This window comes from Lithobates pipiens, unplaced genomic scaffold (genome assembly GCF_037356315.1).
Source record: "Lithobates pipiens isolate NorthernLeopardFrog02 unplaced genomic scaffold, aLitPip1_a1.2 Scaffold_16, whole genome shotgun sequence".
Taxonomy (NCBI): Eukaryota; Metazoa; Chordata; class Amphibia; order Anura; family Ranidae; genus Lithobates; species Lithobates pipiens.
Genome location: NW_027507748.1, coordinates 309,668,412 through 309,688,061, shown reverse-complemented (window position 1 = coordinate 309,688,061; position 19,650 = coordinate 309,668,412). Strand labels below are relative to the sequence as shown.

Genomic DNA, 19,650 nt, shown 5'->3' with positions numbered 1-19,650 from the left:
GGTCTTTCAGCTAGTGCTTGTTAACCTGATCTGTTCCTGTTTCCAGTATCTTGACCCTGCTTCACCTGAACATTCTCCTTGACCTCCGCCTGCCTACTTGATACCGGCTTGTGTTTGACTCTGCTATTGCCTGATGCTTTTGTACCTTGTTTCCCGTCTGTGTACCGAACTCGGCCTGTGTCCCGTCTCTGCCTTTTGTCTTGGTACCTGCTCTGTCTGGCTATTGATGACCTCCTGGCTTACGTCCCGCTACGCCTCCATCTGCTGATCCAGCGATACAGAGCACCGATCCTTAGAGTCTGCCCAGCGCTCTACAGCCACCTGGTTCCTGTCAAGGTCCAGCCAGCACCGTCCACTACATCAGCCTTCGTGCCACTCTGTGTCCTTCACTCCTTGTCACCACTATCAGGGGAGTCGGACAGGAAGTGCAAGAGAAGCCCTCTCTCCAGCTCGATCTCCACCAGGTACGTGACAGTCTTGTATAATAAGCCGATCCATTTCTGAAAAATTGGGCCAAAGCCAAAGCCTTCCAGAACCTGCATCATATAGGACCATCTAACTGTATTAAAAGCCTTTTTCGATGTCAAGGGATACCAGGACCCGGGAGGAATTCTCCTCAGATGGGAGCTGGAGATGCGTAAAGACTCATCTAAGGTTTATGTCCGTGGGCTTGATAGGCATGAATCCAGTCTGGTCTATGTTGACAAGGGATGGTAGGACCTTCATGAGTCTATTGGATAGCACTTTGGTTAGTATCTTGAGGTCGTAATTCAGCAATAAAATGGGTCTATAGGATGAGCAGCAAGTGGGGTCCTTCCCTGGTTTGGGAAGTAGCACTATGTGTGCCTGATACATACTATCTGGCAACCTCTCGGATTCCAAGCAAGCTGCAAACAACTGAGTTAGTTTGGGGACCAGTAAGCAGCATGTGTTTTGTGCCATTCCCCAGGTAAACCATCGGGGCCCGGGGATTTGTTGTTGGTCAAGGAGTAAATTACGTCTTCTATCTCTTGTCGTGTTAAGGGCTTATCTAGCGCATCCCTGTCCCCCTTGGAAAGGAGAGGTAAGGTGAATCCCCCTTATTCCTCCAACATGGCATCAACCGTGTTAGAGAATGGATCATCATACAGTTTATTATCAGTTTTTTTTATAAAAAGAGATGAAATTCCCTTAGTATACCTTTGGGGTCTGTAACTTGGCAGCCAGTGCAAGTCTATTCTAGGCATCACTGTTTGGAGTGTGGGTTCTGCCAGCAGGTTGGCCAGTAGTTTGCCATTTTTGTCCGCTGATTCAAATAGCTTGGCTGTAAACTTCCGTGTGTCAGATTGCACCAGCAAGGTGTAGTGGAGCTTCAAATCTCTCGCTTAAGCTAGAGTAGAATAATTTTTGGGTGTTGAACTCCCGGTAGTTCCAGTGCCGTCCTTTCATGCTGTTCCAATTGTGTGGTCTGTATCGCAAAGCCGGATCTCACTGCCTTAATAGAGGAGAGATACTCCCCTCGGGCATGAGCCTTACCCACCTCCCAGACCACATCAAGGGAAGATGACCCCTCATTAAGCATCCAGTATTCTGAGAGCTTGTGCTCTACTAATCCCAGATTTGAGGATTATCTATCAATGGGACACTAGCCTCCAGCATCCCGGCTCACGGGAGGTACCAAGAGTCAAGCCTAGCGGTGGTCTGATTGGTCTGAAAGACCTTCCAGGAGATAAGAGACCACTCCAACCTGAGACCAAGCAGAAGCAGACCCAAACAATATGCAAGACCCTGATCTATGCGATGCTGAGATATGTGAATAAGTCCTTTCCTCTGGGTGTTTCCCCCGCTAAACCTCTTGGAGACCAAATGTTTCGGCCCAAAGGGTCAAATCAGGGGGGGCAGATCTAAGGGGGACAGTATTGTCCTTGGTATGATCTAGGATGGTGTTGAAGTCCCCTCCAATTATTATATTGCGGACCTGTAGGGGGGCTATTTTTGTAAGAATGGTGTACAGGATGGAGGAGTCAAATGGAGGAGGGATATACACATTGATTATCGCCCAGCGTTGGGCATACATTTCAAGAATTAAGATGAGGTATCTTCCCCCCGGATCAATGAAAATCTGTTCTACTGAGCAAGGGAGTGACTTGCTCAGGAGAACAGTTACGCCCCTCGCATAGAAGGAGTAGGTGGCATGAAACCTTTGTTTTACCCATGCCCGCTTGAGCATTAGGATTATGGTGCCCAGTAGGTGAGTTTCTTGAAGAAACAAAATGTGAGGTTTATGAGACTGCAGAAACAATCTTTTCACCCTGTCATTCAGTCCTCTAATATTTCAAGATATCAACTTCAAATCTATACCCATTTAGAATAGAGAAGCTTAATGACAGTAGGAACATAAAAAAAACCATACCCATTAGTGTCCTTTCCATAGGTCAGTTGCAGAGGCAGTCCAGATGATGCAATGAAGAAGAAAGAGGTGAACAGAAGGAAAGAACAAAATAAGGACAACATAGTCCATCAAGAATCTGGTCCCCAACCAGAACCAACTTTTTTGTAGGTTCTGGTTGGGGACCAAATTCTCCAATTTCTATTCCATTTAATTTGGATGATGGTACATTAGGTATAAATCCTTATTTTTTGTTTTGTTGTGAGGCCACACTCATATCTCATATCTCGTAGTCCAGCAAGAGAGATGGTGTGCAACCCGAGCAGATGTGGTAACCAACTAAAAGTAACACCCTACCGCCTGGCATAACCCTAACTGTCGCCAAGGCAGTTTCTTACCTTAAACTTGATAGGAGATGTCTCCTACTGGAGGCTCAAAGTTCCTGGGATAACCCCAGCTTGTGTTCAACCTATAACAGTAGGTGAGGGTTAGGGGATATGTATCCCAACAAAGCAAGGGGAACCAGACGATCTGGAGCAGTTGTATAGTTCCTCCGGGTACTGGAGTTTCTCCAGAGAGATGGATAGCACCAGGCCCACGCCTTAGAGAAAAAAAAGGGGGAACAGAAAAAAAACCCTGGTGGGGGGTCATGTCTAGAGGTACATTTGAGGTAACTCCAGCAATTACAGCGAGTTTAGTAGGATAGAGCAAACAAGGATGTGGAAGATCCATGCATCAGATGAATTAATGAGAAGAAACTTTTAACGCAAGCTGGTCAGCCAGTTGTCAGCATCTGCTGGGTTGTCAAAGAAGCGGGTCAATCCTTCATGTTGAACTGTTAAGCGGCTTGGGTAGAGAATGCCATATTTAAGGTTGAACATATTTTTATTTCCAGGATAAATGAAAGTTCAGCAATACAAAATTACAAAAATACACAATACCAAGGTACATAAGTATACAGGACCTCATGTGTAACATAACTTATTAACATCCATTTTTAAACACATATAGAGGGAGAGATAGGTTATCAGGGAGGGCTGGGAGGAGGGGGGTGGAAAAGGGGAAGGGGAAAAGCAAAGGTAGACAGGAACCCTAGAGATGGTGAGTGCTTGAGAACAAAGAAACAAGGTGTGGGCCCCGTATCCCTGTGGCATATGCAATTACTGATGGGAACATTATCAGTGAACTTAGGGCCCAATACCTTGTGACAGTGAAAAAGAAAAAACTACATAACAGATATCATACATCTTGCGGCATAACTGCAATAATCTGTGTCAACCCCCGGAAACAATCTCAGGGCAGTGCTCTAACAGCTAGCATAGGTTGTCTCAAAGATGGGGAGAAAAAGCCAGTAAAAGTGGGTATGTATGGGCAACCAAGAGAGCCGACGTCTGAGCCGTGTAGCCCTCTAGATAGTATTCAAAATAAACATTTCAGCTCGATTCACCTCATGAGCGTAGACCACCTAGGAAGCTTACCGAGACTGAGTGATGGCGCCATATGGACCACAGTGTGACGAACTTGTCATACCTGTCATCCACCTTTGCCTGTAGTTCCTCCATGACCATCATATCATTAAGGATGTCGACCCAGCCAATCACAGACGGGGTACGATCTTTTTTCCAGTAAAGGGTGATGTTATGGCAGGCAGCGGAAAGAAGGAATCTAAGGAGGCAATTTTTGTGCGACTTAATGGAGCCCGGTATGATGGACAGGAGAGCGACCAAGGGCGAAGGGGACATGGCAGTTTGATACATAGCATTATACGTTTCAAAGACCTTATCCCAGAAAGGACGGACCATAGCACATTCCCACCATATGTGAAGAAATGTTCCTTTTGCTCCGTGGCACCTCCAGCACACATCCATTGATCCGGGGAACATCTTGTGCACCGAGACTGGAACTCTGTACCACCGCGACATCAGTTTGTAATTCTTCTCCTGAGTGAATCCTGATCTGGAGGATTGGTGGGTAAGTATAAAGGCTGTATGCCATTGTGTTGGGGTAATCTCTGCATCAACGTCACTGGACCACTTGTTAGTGTATAGTGAAAGAGAGGTGTAGGTGAAGGATTGGATCTCTTTATAAAGAACAGATAGAGTATGTTTAGGAGTGTGCGGGAGGGTGCAAATTTCCTCAAACAGGGTGAGCGGCCTATGGATATTAACGGAGATAGGTAACGATTTACAAAATTGGTTTGGGGATCACCTGGAAAGCCAGTCCAAGCTAAACGAGGGTAACGGTGTTGACGGTTCTCTTAATTGTCCTGTGGAAGGGTGAACGAATTGATTAGCCGTGGGCCAGTCCTCTCTACGGAATGCCCCAACATGTGTTGCTGAGAGGAAAGTGGGTAGGTGTGCATTATCAAAGAGGGGGGAGAGAGGACTGGGGTCCATAGACAGGCCAAGTTTACAAGACACTTCATACCATTTGGTCAGAACCGCCACCGTTAGTGGAGAAATCCGTCGAAGCGAGCAAAATTTAACGTGGTGTCCCCATAAGAGGGCTCTAAGGTCGATTGGGGCCATGTCTTGTTCAATAGCTACTGAGGGTTTAGATAGGGGTCTCGGGAACCACTCCAGGAGTCTGGATAATATGGACGCCGTGTGATACAATTGAAAGTCGGGTAGGCCAGTACCACCTCTAAGTTTGGGGGCACAGAGGACTTTATGTTTTAGTCTGGGAGGGTGGTTTAGCCATATAAATTTAATTATCGAAGAGCGGAGGGAGAGGAAGAAAACCCTGGGGAGAAGTATGGGTAGCGTTTGAAACAAATATAACATTTTGGGTAATATATCCATTTTAATGGCGTTCATCCTCCCCCACCAGGTAAGTTTCAATTTGTGCCATGATTCGAGAGAGCGCCTAATGTTAGTCAACAGCGGGCTAAAGTTCAAGGAGTAGATGTCCTGTGGGTCCCTAGGGATTGCAGTCCCTAGGTATTTAACTGAACACGATTGCCACCGGAACGGAAATTTTCCTTGGAGGGCCGTCAAGAATGCCATATTTAATGTTCTTAATCATGAGTCATCTGTGGACATCATTGAAGGTTTTTCTCTTTCTCTGCAGATAAGCCAAAAAATCAGGGAAAAGAATAGAAGAATTGCAATGTTTGAGTGCGTGATGTTTGTGGGCTTTCCGAGAGAATCCTGTCCCTATCCCGATAGTTAAGGAAGCGGACCAAAAAAGACCTGGGAAGATTCCCTGGGATGGCACAGCAAATGGGCACCGGGTGGGCCCTCTCAACCATGTAGGTAGGGGGAACGTCCGTGAAGCCCAGTAGGTATTTAAAGAACTCCTCCGCGAATACAGCAGGGTGGTCCCCTTGTTCTCCCCCAGGCAGACCCAGGACTCTTTTTATTATTGCGTCTCAGCCTGTTTTCGGGCGTCGTCTGATTTTGCAACAAGGGACTGTACTGTGCGCTGCAGCTCAGCAATGGAGGCGGCATTGGTGGACGTAAGATCTTCGGTGGCCGATACTCTTGACTCGGTTTCAGTCATTCTCCCCCTTATTTTGTTAAATTCCATATGAGATTACACTCTTCAGTGAGGTGGTCAATGCGCACCAGCAGCGAGGTCCTACTTTGCTCGATCGCAGCAAGGATCATGGCCGTACCGTCTTGAGGCAGTGGGGCAGACCACTGTGCAATTGGAGCCTCACCAGGGTCCATTTCCAAGTCGGCCAGCAAGGCCCGAAGCTGCCCTACCGGTATAGGGTCTGTTCGCGAGGAAGATGGTAGTGGTAGCCAGAGCGGTGTGTTAGTCCTCGCGGCTTTGGAGGACCCCTTACCATTTTTGGAGGAGGAGGACATCTGATAGTTCACCACGGGAGCCCTCTATATGGGATATTTGTCTGTGCCCAGGTGAGCATACAGGAGGCAGTTAGAAGGCAACCAAGCTGGCAGCAGGTGCTGAGCCCCAGGAGAGTGCATGCTGGACAGGCCGTTAGTGTTTGTCAGCAGCGACCTCACTTCACAGCAGACACACAGGCAGTGACAAGGTGGTGAGGATATGACGTTTGGAGAACCAGGGTGGAGAGGGCCCAGAGCAGTATGAATGAGGCAGAAGGGTGGCAGAGGAAAGGAGACACCAGGCCCCAGGAGTTTATAGCCAGCTCAGGTAAGCAGTCTCTGCTGGGCAGCACACCAGGCCTTGGCAGGGATGTGGAGTGGTGGCAGGGCGGGAGGAGACAGATAATCCGCACACTTGAGTTCGGGCAGGCTGGCCATTGCGCCCCTCGGCGGGATAGCGGCTCAGGAAACACAAGTGCTTTCCAGGCCTCACTAGGCCGCACCAGGTCGCACTAGGCCGCTGCCGCCACGGACGTTCCCAGTAGCCGAATGGGCCTCTTGACTGCGTCAGGCAGGTGGATGGGCAGGCAGATGTGGACGAAGGGCAGTCCCTTACCTCCAGTCAGGCTGGGATTGGTTCTCCCCAGAGTGGCACAGGTTGATAAGATGTTGGCGGCCGCAGGTGCGTGGAAGCTCTATTGTGTAGATGACCCCGGGCAGAGAGACTCCACAATTCTGGCCCAGGACAAGGCAGGGGACACAGAGGAACGGGCTGGCAGGGTATCAACTTGATTTAGCAAGGCAGATGCACAGATCTCAAAGGATTCTGTTCAGGATACCCAGATACACGTCCACTGGAGCACACATCAGGGCACGCCCCCAGACATGACAAGTCTTAACGTAGTCTTTCACATCTGAGCAGAGATTAGGCCACCAGTAGTAGGGACAACCAGAAAGCATCTTAGGAACCCAGCTTGACCTGTCACCTTGGAATCATCTCCCATATGGAGAATCTTAGCTCTTACTTCAGTGGGGACGAAGGTCTTGCCAGGAGGAATCTTTGACTCCAGCATGGTAGAATGGGCAACAATGCATGAAGTGGGAATGACTGACACAGATTCAAGGGTGAACCCCTCGTCCAAAGTGTCAAATGACCTAGAGAGTGCATCAGCCCGTCCGTTGCATGGACCAGGTTTGTACGTGATCGTGAAATTAAAATGGTGAAATTAAAATGGGAAAAGAAAAGACTCCACCTGACCTGTCTGGGATTTAGATGTTTAGCATTCTGTAAGTACTGTAGATTCTTATGATCAGTAAAGGGAAGGGAACCTCCAAAAGATGACACCATTCCCCTAACGCCAATTTAATTGCAAGAAGTTCCCAATCACCAATAGCATAAGTTCTCTCTGCCTGAGAACTTTTTTTGGAGAAGAACATGCATGGTTGATGGCTCTTCTCAAAGGATTGAAGAAGTACAGCTCCCACCCCCATTGAAGAAGCATCAACTTTAATAAAAAATGGATCCCCAGGATTAGGTCTCCTCAAGAGAGGTCCAGAAACAAAGTCCTGTTTCAAGTTGTGAACTGCAGAGACAGCTTCAGGAGGCCAGTCCTTGGCATTCGCAACCTTCTTTGTCAAGGCGATAAACAATGGAAGCAATGGAAGAGTAATTCCTAATGAACTGCCTATAATAATTTGTGAACCCAAGAAAGAGCTGTGTGGGCTTGAGGCTAGCAGGAGGAGGACAGTTGGTAATGGCTAAGACCTTTCCAGGTTGCAAACGAAGACCCAAACTCGAGACAAGGCATCCCAGCAACAGGACCTCAGAACATTCAAAAGAACATTTCTCCAGTTTGGCATACAGATTATTCTTTCTAAGGCGCTGAAGTACAGTGCGTACATGGTTTCTGTGGACAATCAGATTTTCCCGAAAAGATGAGAATGTCATCCAGATAGATGACAACAAACTGATACAGCAGATCCCAGAAGATTTCATTGACAAAGTTTTGAAACACAGCTGGGGCATTATACAAACCAAAAGGCATAACCAAGTATTCGTAATGCCCATCTCTACTGTTAAATAAGGTTTTTCAATGGTCACCTTCCTGTATCCAAATCAGATTGTATGCACCTCTGAGATCCAACTTGGTAAAAATGGAGGCACCTTTCAACCTGTTGAATAGCTCAGATATTAAGGGTAATGGGTATCAATTTTTGATAGTCACTGCATTTAAACCTCGATAGTTGATGCAGGGTCTCAAGGTAGCATCCTTTTTGGCAACGAAAAAGAACCCTGCTCCTGCAGGCGATGAGGATTTCTGGATGAAACCTCTCTAGATTCTCTGCAACATACTCTGATATGGCCTGGGTCTCTGAGATGGACAGAGGGTACGTACGACCCCTGGGCAGATTTCTTCTAGGAACAAAGTCAATAGCACAATCAAAGGACCTGTGAGAAGGAAGCACCTCAGCTGATTTCTTTCAGAACACATCCCAGAAATTGCTGTATGCAGCGGGAAGAGCAGAAGATACAGATGTGGTAGCAACCAGAAGTCTCTCCTTGGGGGCCACCTTGAGAAAGAAGTACGAAACACATGAGGGACCCCAAGTCAGGATATGCCCAGAAACCCAGTCCACATGTGGAGAGTGGAGCTATAAGCAAGTAAGGCCAAATACAATGGGGGTTGAGGCCTTGGGTAGGATAAGGAAGGATATAACTGGAAACTGTATAATCTAAGCTATAATCTAATCTGACAGAAGACCCACCCAGATACATGAAATGCAAACCAATCTGCTACCACTGACCTGAAGTTCAATCAGGCTTCTATTTAAAGCAGAACTTTAGTCTACAGCAATCTTTTATAATCACTTCCTGCATGCGGTTCAGCTCTCTTACTTTGTTTTTTTTATACGTATCTGCATTCTGGAGTGCACTACAGGAGTTGCTGCCGCTGGTCGCCGTGGTCTCTTTTGATCGTCTATTTAAAAATGGCACCATGCGGCTCAACTATGGTACTGCGCACGGGCCGCCCGGCCGATCGCGTACTAGCTTTCCCAAGCCTGGCCAGCTTTGGAACGACCCATGTGCAGTTGATGGTCAACTTGCGGCCATATTTTTTACGAGCACTGGTGCCCGTAACGGACTTTAATGGGCAGCCCGAAAAAGGGGTTCAATTTATGGGCTGCCCGACAGTTGGCACAACTGCCTCATTGTTTCAACTCAACTCAGCTCTGAGGATACGAAAGAGACGAATATATTGTTCCACTGAAGAAGATTCTTGGCGAAGATGTAAAAGGGCACTGGCCACTGAAGAAACCCGATCCGGTTCCTCGAAGATGTTTCGAAAGAGCTTCAAGAAGTCAGACAGGCTGGAAACCACAGGATCATTCTTCTCCCACAGGGGGGCAACCCAGGCTAAAACTTCACCAGAGAGCAGGGAAATAATATAGGCTACCTTTGCCTGATCAGACGGTAAGTTTTGAAGCTGGAGTTCAATATGAATGGTGCAGGGCTTGGAGTCCCCAGAGAAACGGGATGAGCTGGCAGTTGCAGTGAATGTGCAGCTGTGACTGGGACCGGAATAGGTACAGCTGACGATTGTAATTGAGGTTGCTGACTCGGGGTTCCCAAGGAGCGGTTCTTACTTTTCACAATTTCATTTTAGTTTTTAGTTTTGATACAGATTAGAACTGCAGCTTTCACCTAATCAAATCTTTCACAAAGATTATTCACTATTTACACTGTAGCGCAGTTTCTTTTTTCGTTTTTTGCACTATGTTCCCGAGGAGGCCTGGAACTGCTCAAAGCGGGAATCTAAATCGTGAAGCAATTGCAGCACCTGAGTCTGATTTTATTCCTGGGTCTCAAATCTGCGGACTATGCCCTGCAATGGATCATCTGCGGGCAGCGGCACGTCAGCCGGGTCTATGGCTGATCAAACTGTCAGGTCACCTGAGTCCAGGTGACAGATGCACCCTATGGACCCTACAGCTGACTGCTGTGGATGGAGCTCTAGGTGATTCAGGAGAGCAGGTAATCTGGAGCACCAATACGAATCACACTGGGAGATAGAAATATATAAGGAAAATGTGCAGCTCTAAACAAATAATGATTAATATCAAAAATAAAATTGACATATGAAAAAATATAAATATTGACACGTGTTCCGTGAGAAATTAATGTCCAAGGTGTAAACAAAAAAAGGGGACACAGACAAGTCCAAAATATATTGCAAAAGGGTGAAGTTCAAAACATAAATAGGTAACAGTCACAGAAATCCCAAGTGAACATCCAAAATGTGACAGAGGTAACATAGAAGATCCACCACCAAAAGCACCAGTCGCTTACTAGAAAGGATAGACTCATACAGGTGTGCACCTGATGGGTCAAACAGGCTTTACAGGATGACCAGGGAATTCAGGCTCACTCATGTGGATACGGCCTTCAGGCAAACATTCCAAAATGATGAATAAAATAGGTAAAGCAAATGGGCAAATAAGCCCAACCATAAAGTACTAGAACACGTCTGCTCCCTGCGCCATCTTGGACACACCTTCTGCTTAGCAGAAAAACAGGATCTGTGTGATCTCCCCTGTGAGAACTGAGATTTGCCTTGTGGACACAGGGAGATCCCCGTTCTGTCACTGCAGGAAACGAACATGGGTGGCCGGGGGACATAGAGTATGCCGGACCCGTTGACTGCCTTGCCCACTGGCCAATGGGTTTGCACGCGTGCCTACAAAAGCGAGTTTCCGAGCTGACGTACACTTACGGCAATTTGCAGGAATGAGTATGAGAATCAGTATAATGATGGCGGATGGTGGCAAGTGGTTAAACAGAAGGAAAATTATGGCTATTTGATTGTTTGCAGATTTGATCATTTCAACCGAATTGCACATAGATTGGAAAAAAAAATGTAAGCATGTATGACCATTATAGATCTTAGTCAACCGATTTGAATCCTTTCCTGTAGTACAGGAAAAGCACCAACCTTTTTTTTTTTTTACTGTACTGCATCATCAATTTTTATGTGCCATATAAAAGCCATGCAAAACAGGTTCAGCTGGTATGCAAATTAATTCTATAATTGCAAAGTATAAAGTATTCTAGGCACATTGGTATAGACTTTCCAAACTGAAGATTTTACTTCAAACCCCAGAAGACGGTTAACTCCCATTAGTACGTAAGTCAGCCACTTTATTAGGGAAAAAAGGCATTTTGTCTAGTCAGGCAGGCAGGTCACTTTTACAGACAGGTGTGCCCAAGGCCTATTGTCAAAGCGCCCTCTGTAATCTCTAAACACTGGTTAAACTTTCAGTCGTTTCCATAGAGATATTACCATGGCTCATTCAGCCCTCCGGGGAGATTATTACAAAGGCTTCTGACAAACGCAAAACCTGTTGTGACCCAGAACAGCTGCCTGCAGGTACAATATGCCAACAGCTTTTTATTTGGGATGTCTTCAAACTTTTTTACGTTAAAGCGCACAAATGAAGAAACGCATAGCTGGGATCTTTAGCTGTACACAGATCAGCAGTCTCGAGTGTGAAAAGAACTGTAGAATCGGTGTCACACCCGGAAGTGAGAGGTATTTTAACTGCGTTACAAAGCAATAAACTTCCAGTCTTTTCAGACACAAGCTGTGCCTGTGAAATATATATCCTTTTGGAGTTCTTACAGGTAAGGTATTCATAACTTACTATAGGTTATTTAAAAGACAGTTTCCATTTGTACAAATTAGAGTATTCACGTATTCACATATCAATTGTATTACCTTATTTACTTATTTATTTGCTCTTGCTATCGCAGTAAATCACAGATCAACGTTTCCAAATACTAAGAATAATTTGTCCTGTTTATAGAGTATTAGTTTAGCTTAACGCGACTGTGTGTGTGATTATAGTAATCAGGTTGTGCGTCCAGTAGTATATGGGTCTTGCCAGAGATCTAAGGACAATGGAAACCTGTTACTACAGACCCTTCCTTCCACATACTTTCTTTTTAAAGTCGGCCATAGATGGATCAAATTTGACTGGTTCAGCAGCGATCTGTGTATGGGCAGGCTGGTTGTACTGAATCGACTCAATCGACTTCTGTACAGTCAGTCTGCCTTTTTTTCACCCAATCACTGCTGGAAGCTATAGCCACAAACATGGAAGGTTCCCCACCATCAGACCACAATAGCACTTCAGGAGATAAACACCCCACAGACTGTAGAGGTAGATGGGGCATTCAGCAATTTTGTTTCATGATTGAAGGGAAAAAAAAGCATACTGTATGGACTGCCTAAATCATCTATAATACGGTCTGAAAAGCAGGTAATTAAATCATATCAGACTTAACATATGGCATTAAGCAGGCCATAGATTATGCCATTTTCTTTCCTTCAAACACAGCTTGAAGGAAAGTAAATTGCTTGAGTACCCACTTAACCCTTTCACACCTGTGTTAAAAATTAAAATCTGTATTTTTTGCTAGAAAATTACTTAGAACCCTCAAAAATTTTATATATATATATATATATATATATATATATATATATATATTTTTTTTTAGCAAAGCCCTAGAGAATAAAATGGCGATTGTTGGAATATTTTATGTCACACGGTATTTGCGCAGCAGTCTTTCAAATGCAATTTTTTGGGGAAAAAATACACTTTCAGGAATAAAAAGAAAAACTAAACAGTAAAGTTAGCCCAATTTTTGTTGTATAATGTGAAAGATGATGTTACGCCAAGTAAATAAATACCTAACATGTCATGCTTTGAAACTGCGCACACTTGTGGAATGGCGACAAACTACGGTACCTAAAAATCTCCACAAGCGACACTTAAAAAAAATGTAACGGTTACCAGGTTAGAGTTACAAAGGAGGTCTTTTGCTAAAATTATTGTTCTCACTCTGACGATCTCGGCAATACCTTACATGTGTGATTTGAACACCATTTACATTTGCGGGCGCAACTTAGGTATGCGTTTTCTTTGTTGCACAAGCATGCAGAGACAGGGGGCGCTTTACATTTTTTTTCCTATTTATAATTATATATATATATATATATATATATATATATATATTTTTTACATTGTCCCTTTAAAAAAATTCTGATCACTTTTATTGCGGTCACAAGGAATGTAAACATCCCTTGTGACATAATAGGTGGTGACGGGTACTCTTTATGGATGGATCATGGGTCTAAAAGACCCCAAAGCTCTCCTTTTGCACTTAAAAGTATTCAGATGGCCAAAATTGGCAATTCTGAACACTGTAAAAATTTTTTAAATCAGTGCCATTGATAACCAACTAAACTGGAAGTGACGTTGTAACGTTGCTTCTGGGATTTTACATCAGAGACCCAATCAGAGCCGAATCTAGGTTTGTTCAGGTCTCAGCCTATCCAGCAGATGCGCCGGCTGGTGGCTCTGATCTCCTGGTGAGATGAGAGGCCCAGGAAGAGCGGCGGAAGGTGGCGGGAGGGGGGAACATCCCTTCCCGTTCCTTTAGGATAACAGTTGAGTGGCTTTTAGCCGCGTCGGTTATCACTAAAGAGCCAACCGCCCGCTCTAAAAAACTGTGTATAAGCCCTTCAAGCCATGAACGCAAATTTGCGTACTGTTCGCGTGAAGGGGTTAAGAAGGATTTACCCCCTTAATGACCAGGCCATTTTTTGCGATATGGCACTGTGTCGCTTTAACTGACAGTTTGCTTGGTCGTGCAACGTTGTACCCAAATAAAAATGTATGTCCTTTTTCCCCCACAAATAGAGCATTCTTTTGGTGGTATTTGATCACCTCCCTGTTTTTTATTTTTTGTGCTATAAACCAAAAAACAGTGACAAATTTTAAAAATATTTGCTATAATATCCCACCCAAAAAAAAAAAAAAATTATTTTTCCTCAGTTTAGGCTAATATGTGTTGTTCTACATATTTTTGGTAAAAAATCACAATAAGCATATATTGATTGGTTTGTGCAAAAGTTATAGCTTCTACAAAATAGGGGATAGATTTATGGCATTTTTATTATTATTATTATTTTTTTACTAGTAATGGCAGTGATTAGCGATTTTTAGCGGGACTGTGACATTGCAAGGGACAGACACTTTTGACACTTTTTGGGACTAGTGACAGTTATACAGCGATCAGTGCTATAAAAATGCACTGATTAAGTATAAATGACACTGGCAGGGAAGAGGGTTAACTCTAGTGGTGATCAAGAGATTAAATGTGTTCCCTGGGAGGTGTTTCTAACTGTGGGGGGAGGGGATTGACTGTCAGTACAGAGAGATCGCTGCTCCTAATCACTAGGAACACTAGGAGTAGACTAGAGTGATTGCGGGTGGCCGGTGGACATCGCAACCACCGGTCACGTGCATCGGCTCTGGCGCAGTGCGCACGCCTACTGTATCTATTGCATGAACAAACGTACAGCTACGGCGCAGTAACTTGCCGCAGTATAATGACTGGTCGGCAAGTGGTTACCCCATCAACACAGTCAGCGTTGATAGGGGAACCTCTACCACAGCACTATTGTGTTCTGCTGGTGGGGAGCTTTTAATAAGATTTTAATTGTGGAGTGGGTTGAGTGAGTTCATAGGGAGGTTGGCAAATCTAGGAAATATAATCAGGACTAACATCCAGTCAAGTCAACAATTGATTGCAAAAAGGCAAATTAAACTTAAAGTTAAAAAAATTCTCCAGCCACATAAAAACAAACAAACAAACACTGATTCACACTGTACAGGCCACATCACTCATGTGAATGAGACCTTATTTACACACAGAGCTTTATTTATTAACTCAATACCATTTTATCTTTTAGATTTAGCAGGAATTGTGTAAGATATGTTGTTTGTGTCTACTATTACAGCTAATAATGATTTTAATGTATTTTATGTGAACATATTGTTTTGATATTTTCTGGGGAGGGGGTAGGGTAGCCACCTGTTTGGGATTCACCCAGACAGTTCGGGTTTAGAATCATGCGTCCAGGTTTCAGACTGTCTGAGACCCAGACACAAATTTTTCAGACTGGACTGTTTCACCCCTTCTGAAAGAAAACTCTGCGAGTTCAGATGTAAAAGGGAAACTCTGTGGACTATGATGTAAAGGGGGAACTCTGTGGACTATGATGTAAAGGGGGAACTCTGTGGACTATGATGTAAAGGGGGAACTCTGTGGACTATTATGTAAAGGGGGAACTCTGTGGACTATGATGTAAAGGGGGAACTCTGTGGACTCTGATGTAAAGGGGAACTCTGTGGACTATGATGTAAAGGGGAACATTCTTGGCGTTTGGAATTTCCGACCAACTTTGTGTGACCGTGTGTATGCAAGACAAGTTTGAGCCAAAATCCATGGATTTTGTTGTCGAAAAATCCTATCCTGTGTACAGGGCATTACTTATCACACAATTTGTAATGATCTTAAGTCTTGTCCCTTACCTCACACATGTAAGTGGCATCCCTATTTCCAAGTTCAACTTTTTACCTTTCGGGGTCACTTGTTCACCTTCGGACTATTAATTAGAAAATTAATTAGCATTGTCACTTTACTGATTCAGTGTTAATTGTAAATAACAGGTTATAAAATGGCCACCTACTATCTTCTTGGGGATACTTGTTTAATAATTGTATTAGTATATTATTATTTTTTTCACTTTACATACCTTCATGTATATTTATTTCTGCTTTTATATGAAGGCCACATTTGGTACAAACTATAACATTGCCAGGGGTCTTCCAATGTTCACCTATTATTGCCATGGTTTAACACTCCTTTTCTATGAAAAAATGTTGCTTTAGCTTCTCAATTATATCCGAAAGTGTTAAAATTGTCCCAACCACTTTCACTGACACATTCGCTGGACAGTTTAGTCTCCATGTAAAGAAATGTGAATAAAAAAATAATAACAATAATAATTCATATACGGAACATGGATTAATCAAATACATTTAACCCAAACACAATATTTAGCTTACTTGTGGCCCTTTAAATGCAGTGCTTTGTTGAAAGCAATTTAGAATAAAGCTGTGCATGTAAAGGCGCATACACCTAAATTACAGATATTATATAGGCAGGAACATGCTGTATAACCCCTCGTTTAGATGATCTAATACATTTCTGTACCTGACAGTTCTGGAACATGTTTACCTGTAGCTGTAAATAATTAAGCCATGAGCTATCAAAGCCAGACTCATGATAGATAAACATGTGACTGAACACGCCATTAGGGAATGAGTTGTGTTGCAGACTATTAAACAGAAGTGAACACACATTTGATTATTAATTTTCAATGGATTTGGACCATTTTGATGACCAACTTCTTTCACCCTTCTGTCATTCTATGCTCCCAAAAACAAGTAGATACATTAGTTTGTTATGGAGCCTTGAATTTAGCATTTACCGTAACCAAAGTATATCTAAAACCCGTGTAACACTGACCCCCAAAGGAGCGGCTGGTTTTATTGGGCTTACCGTTACCTTTTGCTCCTCGTATGCGACTAGGGGTTTCCCGTGGTAGATGCCCAAAAAACTATAGAAACTGATGACAGATCTGCTTAAAGGGGTTTTTGTTTGCAAAGAACCTAGTTAAACAACAGTCTCAGTATAAGATCAGAGGGTTTAGGTGGAAAGTCCAGGTACTCCTATGCCGCGTACACACGATCGGACTATCCGGCAGACTTGTTCCGGCGGTCCAGAGTCCGCCGGACAATCCACCTGTGTGTGGCTCCTGCGGACTTTTTTCCCCCAAACGTCCGTCGGAAGTTTTGACTCAAAATTGTCCGCCAGACTCGGCAGTCTGGTGGACAATCCGGTCGTCTGTGTGCTAGTCCGCCGGACTTTTGAAATAAACGGACTTGCTCACACGGAGAAGAGTCCATTCATTTTGAACGTGGCTTCAGGTAGATGGGACTAGCGCAGGAAGTCAATGTCGCCGCCTCCATCAGCGAGATTGACACCTTGCTGGCTCCGTCACCTGGTATGGACTTAAAGGGGAAGCCCTACGCCAAAAAAATGGCGTGGGGGTTCCCCCCAGGGTCCATATCAGACCCTTATCTGAGCACGCAGCCCGGCCGGTCAGGAAAGGGGGTGGGGAGGAGTGAGTGACCAGCTTCCATGTCCCTGCTGAAGAAAAGCATCCCCACATGATGCTGCCACTACATGTTTAACAGTGGGCATGGTGTGTTCAGGGTGATGTGCAGTGTTAGTTTACCACCACACATAGTGTATTGATTTTAGGCCAAAATGTTTATATATGGTCTCATCTGACCAGAGCACCTTGTTCTACCTGTTGGTTGTGTCCCCCACATGGCTTTGCACAAACTGCAAACAGGACTAATAGTTTTCCTGCGGACAGATTCTCCCACCCAAGCTGTGGCTCTCTGCAGCTCCTCCACCAGTCACCATGGATCTCTTGGCTCGTCTCTGATTAATGCTCTCCTTGCCCAACCTGTCAGTTTAGGTGGACGGCCATGTCTTGGTAGGTTTGCAGTTGTGCCATAGTCTTTCCATTTTTGGATGATGGATTGAACAGTGCTCTGTGAGATGTTCAAAGCTTGTTTTTTTTTTTTTTTTTTTAATAACCTAATCCTGCTTGAAATTTCTCCACAACTTTATCCCTGACCTGTCTGGTGTGTTCCTTGGCCTGTGCGATGCTGTTTACTCCGTGTACACACGATCGGACTATCCGGCGGACCTGCCCACACACGACCGGACTTTTCTGACTGGACTTTTGAAATGAACGGACTTGCCCACACATGGAGGAAGGTCCGTTCACTTTGAACGCGGCTCCAGGTAGACGGAACAAGCGAAAGGAAGTCAATGTTGCCGCCTTCGGCAGCGAGATTGACACCTCGCTGGCCCCGTCACCTGGTATTGACTTAAAGGGGAAGCCCTATGCTTAAAAAACGGCGTGGAGGTCCCCCCCCAAGGTCCATATCAGACCCTTATCCGAGCTCACAGCCCGGCCAGTCAGGAAAGGGGGTGGGGACGAGCGAGCGCCCCCCCCCCCCCCCCCCTCCTGAGCCATACTAGGCCGCGTGCCCTCAAAATGGGGGTGTCATGTACCCCTACCCATTCACCTGGTGAAAAAAAGCATTAAGAAAAAAACACTACACGTTTTTAAAATAATTTATTGCACAGCTCTGGTGGTCTTCCGTCTTGGGGGGTCTTCTCGCCGTACTCCTCCGCTATCTTCTGCTCTTTTACTAGTGGAAGAGCCCGGCTTTCTTCTTCGTTGACGTCAAGGGGTCTTCTTACGAGTTCGGGGGTCTTATTCCCATCTTCGGTTCTTCTTGCCAGGCCTCCGCTATCTTCCTATAGCTCTTTTACTAGTGGTGGCCTGGTCTTCTGTCGCCGCTGCCTCTTCTTCCAACTTTGGGGGTCTTGTCCCCCTCTTTGGTTCTTCTTGCCGGGCCTCCGCTATCTTCCTATAGCTCTTTTACTAGCGGTGGCCCGGTCTTCTGTCACTGCTGCCTTTTCTTCCGACTTCGGGGGTCTTGTCCCCCTCTTCGGTTCTTCTTGCCGGGCCTCCGCTATCTTCCTATAGCTCTTTTACTAGCGGTGGCCCGGTCTGCTGTCGCCGCCATCATCGTCTTCTTTTCTTCCTTGAGATGTCGACTCGACGCTCTCTCAGGCTGCAATGACAGGGACGTGTTGTGCGGTGACTTATATAGGGACAAGGGGCGGGGTCACCGGCTGATGTCCCCACCCCTTATGATGTCACAGTCCCGAAGGATGCTGGGACTGTGATAACATAAGGGGGCGGGGTCACCATGTGACATCACCCGGTGACCTCTCCCCTTGTGCCTATATAAGTCACGTGCACGACACGTCCCTGTCATTGCAGCCAGAGAGAGCGTCGAGTCAACATCTCAAGGAAGAAGAAGAGAAGACGATGGCGGCGACAGAAGACCAGGCAACCGCTAGTAAAAGAGCTATAGGAACATAGCGGAGGCTCGCCAAGAAGAACCGAAGAGGGGGACAAGACCGCGGAAGTCGGAAGAAGACCCCCGGACAGCGACGAAGAAGAAAGCTGGGCTCCTCCGCTAGTAAAAGAGCTAGCAAAAGAGCAGAATATAGCGGAGGAGTCCAGCGAGAAGACCCCCAAGATGGAAGACCACCGGAGCTGTGCAATAAATTAAATTAAGCGAGGCCCACCCCCTCCTGAACCATACCTGGCCACGTGCCCTGAACATGGGGGGGGTGGATCTTTAAAATAATTTATAACAGAATTTATTTATAATAAATATTCTATTTAGTAATTTCAAATATTGGGACGTGGCATGTTGTACTATGTTTTGTATCCACAGTACCACCCTGTGTTTGATACGCCATCAATTTAAAGCAATGGGGGGATGGATGCTTTTTTTTCTTAAAGTGGGCTTCCAGATCCTGATAAGCCCCCCGCCTGCAGAGCCCACAACCAATGGCCAGGGTTGGGGGGATAAGACCCTTGTCCCCATCAACATAGGGGCAAGGTGCTTTGGGGTGGG

At 45.3% G+C, this 19,650-nt stretch overlaps 1 protein-coding gene across 2 annotated transcripts in view; it reads left to right on the top strand.

Moving 5' to 3' along the window:
• The first annotated feature begins 11,316 nt into the window (after nucleotides 1–11,316).
• LOC143982688 (uncharacterized) overlaps nucleotides 11,317–19,650 on the top strand; it is a 76,337-nt gene continuing 68,003 nt past the window's right edge. Inside the window, exon 1 of one of the 2 annotated variants that reach the window (XM_077481611.1) lies at nucleotides 11,317–11,839. The gene's annotated coding sequence lies outside the window, so the exon portion shown is untranslated. The remainder of the gene's footprint in view (nucleotides 11,840–19,650) is intronic. The other variant, XM_077481610.1, reaches the window with a different exon arrangement.